Below are 4,224 nucleotides of genomic sequence, written 5' to 3'. Positions count from 1 at the left end.
GCTCTGTCTCTCTCTGTCCCAAAAATAAATAAAAATGTTAAAAAAAAAAATGTGATTTTCAACCGAGAGTCATCATAGTGAGTAGAAGGTGCTGTTAAGCACCTTCCATGAATATAAAACAAGGTGTTTGGATAATGAGTCTTGGATAATTTGATTGGAATACTAACTTCCATTTATTGAACCTCTACTGTGTGGCAGATAATTGCTTTATATGCAGTATCATTTCATCCTCAAGATAATCCCGTGAGATGGAATTGCTGCCATCCTTGCAGAGATGGAGAAATGCAGGCTTTAGTGAAACCACAGGTGAGCATCAAAGCTGGTAATACACTTTCCGCTCTCCCAGTCCCCTCCTGATACCCTGCAGTACCCTGCTCTTTCCCCTGGGCCTTCCCAAGGCCATACCCACTGCTCACTGTTGGGCTCAGGCAGAGGTGTTGGCTTCTTCATCTCCTCTGAACAGCTGAGCCCACCAGATCTGCCAGTGGAGTGAGCCCCATGGTGGAGTCCTGAGGCTACAGGCCTTTAGTAAGATAGGCTTGCTAAAAGGGAACAATTAATTGCATGTCTTATTAATTTGTTCTCAATGAAATACTAATCGTGAACTCTTGCTAATACAATGCTAGGGAGCGGTTAGTAACTTTGACTTGTGGCAGTCTTGAAAGTACTGAACCCCAGCCCCCCTCCGATTCTGGTTTGCAGCGGAGTTCTATCTCACTATCCTCTGCTCTGTCCCACCAGAGATAATCACTCTACCCAGAGTATTCTCTGCTCAGCTCCATTCTTCAGCCCTCCTGAGGAAAGCTGCAAGCTTATTTTTATGAAAAGGAAAAAAAAAAAAAAAAAAAACGGTCAAAGGGAAAGAAAAGGAGAGAGAAGCCTAGGAAGGGAAGGACTGTAGCCAGCAATATTGGGAAAGCAGAGGCAGTCCTGGAGGAAGTGGGTTATGGGACGTAGAGACGTCTAGCTGAAGACCTCCTCATCCTGTGGGGGCCACTGAGCAGGGTAACGTGTGCCTAACCAGAGCTGCCTGGCTGTGGGTGAGGAGAGGCCATTCTCCACCCCCAAGTGGTTTTTTGCTGGCCAGGAGGAATGTCAGCAATGGACACCAAACAGAAATGGTCTTTATTTTTACTTGGCCACGGCACACACTGCCACCTTCTCTTCAGGGAGTCCCAGGGCCAGGAATAGTTTTAAGAAATAGTCAACAAGGAGGAAGGAGTGGCTGGTGTCTTGGGCAGGTATCCAGTGATTTTCAGAAGGTGGTACAGCCTCTGCCCCAGGGCATTCTCACCAAATAGGATCAAAAAGGCCCTTTCTCCTGATGGAGGAGGAAACTTCTTACTGTGTTACCTAGCCTGCTGGAAGAGGAGGTTACTGTATTGCTGCATGTAGAGAATGACCAGTTTGAGAGAGTAGACAAGTTCAAGGAGCTCCCAAGCTAATGGTGTCTGTTCTCAGGGAGCCCCACTGAGTGGTTATACAACCGCTGTTTGCAGTAAACTCTAGGATATGGTGAACACATGCGTATACCTTATCATATTTGGAGAAGCGTTAGGAAGTGTATAAACACCTCTTATTTTAAGTAATCACCAGGTACAGACTTTTAAAAGCATTCTGTTTTTTAGATCCGAATACATATAAGAATTTAGTGTAAAAGTGGCATTTCAAAACAATTTCACGTTGGGCTTACCAGATTATCCCATCTGCTAAAAACAAACAAAACTTGGACTCCCAATGTCATTCCTTAGATCAAAATTAATTCCAGTTGGATCAAAGATTTAAATACAAAAAGATAAGCCAAATCAAGATAATGAAAAGACAAGCCACGGACTGGAAGAAGATATTTGCAAAACGTATACCTTGTAAAGAACTCTTATTCAAAATATACAAAGAACTCTTAAAACTCAACAATAAGAAAAGAACAATCTGATGAAAACATGGACAAAAGATCTGAACAGACACTTCACCAAAGAAGATATCAAAATGGCAAGTAAGTATATGAAAAATGTTCAATGTCATATGTCATCAGGAAAATACATATTAAAACGAGATACCTTTAAACACCTGTTAGAATGGCCCAAATCCAAAACACTGACAACTCCAAATGCTAATGAGGATGTGGTTCAACAGGAACTCTCATTCATTCCTGTTGGGACTACAGAATGGTACAGTTATTTGAAATACATTTTGGCAGTTTCTTATAAAACTAAACATACTCTTATCCCATGATTCAGCAATCATGCTTGGTTCAGTTCAGAAGAACTGAACACATGTCCTCACAAAAGCCCGCACACAGATATTTATAGCAGCTTTAGTTAATTGCCAAAACCTGGAAGCAACCAAGATGCCCTTCAGTGGGTGATGGATAAATAAACTGTGGTACATCCATGTGTGGAATATTACTCAGCACTAAAGAGAAATGGCCTATCAACCCATGAAAAGACATGGAGGAATCCTAAATGCATATTACTAAGAGAAAGAAAACAATCTGAAAAGGCTACATACTTTGTGATTCCATTCATAGGACATTCTGGAAAAGCCAAAGCTGTGGAGACATTAAAAAGATCAGTGGTTGCCATGGGTTGAAGGAGGGAGGGATGAATAGGCAGAGCACAGAGGATTTCTAGGGCAGTGAAACTATAATGGTGGATACAGGTCATTATACATTTGTCAAAACCCATAGAATGCACAACCATGAGTGAAACCTAACATAGACTATGCACTTTGGGTGACAAAGATGATGTAGGTTCATCAATGATAACAAATGTACCACTCAGACGGAGGATGTTGACAATGGGGAGGTTGTACATGTGTGGAGTCAGGGGTATGTGGGAATTCTCTACTTTCTGCTCAGTTTTGCTGTGAACCTGAAACTACTCTAAAAAATAAAGTTTATTTAAAAATTGAAATTATTAGGGGCACCTGAGTGGCTCAGTCGGTGAAGCGTCTGACTTCAGCTTGGGTCATGATCTCACGGTTTGTGGGTTGGAGCGCCGTGTTGGGCTCTGGGCTGACAGCTCAGACCCTGGAGCCTGCTTCAGGTTCTGTCTCCCTCTGTCTGCACCTCTGCTGTTTGCACTCTGTCTCTTGCATTGTCTCAAAAATAAATAAACTTTAAAAACATTTTAAAAATTGAAATTATCAGAAAAAAAATAACACTAAGCCAAGTAACTTTATTCATAATATCTCCAAACTGGAAAATACGCAGGTGAAAGGATAAATGAATTGTGGTTTATCCATACAATGAGATACTACTTAACAATAGAGAAGAAAGAAAATGCATGCAATAACATGGATGAATCTCACAGACACGAAGCTCAGTGAAAGAAGCCAGAATCAAAGGACATGCTGTACAATTCTAATATGACATTGTAGCATAGGCAACACTAATCTAAAGGGAGAGAAAGCAGATGGATGATTGCCTGGGGTGGGGGTTGGAGGTGCTGATTAACTGTAAAGGGGACAAAGACTCAGTGGAGGAAACTTAATGGATGTAAATGAATCAGGTGATGGAAATAGTCTTACTCATATGGCTGGTTACTTGGTTGTATATATTTGTCAAAATTCATTGAACTGTATGGCTGAGCCGGGTGCATTTTATTGTATGTAATTATATCTCAATAAAATTGACTGTAAAAATGAAACCATAAACATTTTAGAAGAAATCATGGGAGACTCCAAAAAAGATGTAATTTGGGTATGAGGAGGCTCTTCTAAACATGGCACAAAACCTGGATGGCATAAAAGAAAGGGCTGATAAATTTGATTCTAAAAATGCTGATTTTCTATAGTGCAAAGAAATATCATGTACAAAGGAAGAAAACAAATGACAAACTAGGGTAAATATTTACAACCTGGTTTCTCTTGTTCTTAAAGTACTCTGTGTTAATACAGACCTAGGTGGTCTCAAAACTGAGCCTGATGTGGGATATAAGGGCATGTGTGTTCTGAGGACTGGGGCTAGGAACTGGATTTGGGCTAGGTTCATCACAGAGGGCGTGGCTTGCTGGAGGAAGTGCTTTATATTAACAGAGCATATCCCATCTGTGCTATGTGCAGTGCCCCACCTGGGTGTCAGACTACCAGTGGGCTACTACTGTTGCCACTGTTATTAGTGATCATGACCTCACATGCTTGGGTGTATGGTGTTTGTGCCAATCCAGGTTAACTAGGGTGGCACTGGGATTGAGGAAGATTTCCATCCCCAGGATATCCTCCTTC

Source organism: Neofelis nebulosa, chromosome 5 (genome assembly GCF_028018385.1).
Source record: "Neofelis nebulosa isolate mNeoNeb1 chromosome 5, mNeoNeb1.pri, whole genome shotgun sequence".
NCBI lineage: Eukaryota > Metazoa > Chordata > Mammalia > Carnivora > Felidae > Neofelis > Neofelis nebulosa.
The sequence above is the reverse complement of the archived record's forward strand: the minus strand, read 5'-3'. Positions refer to the sequence as shown.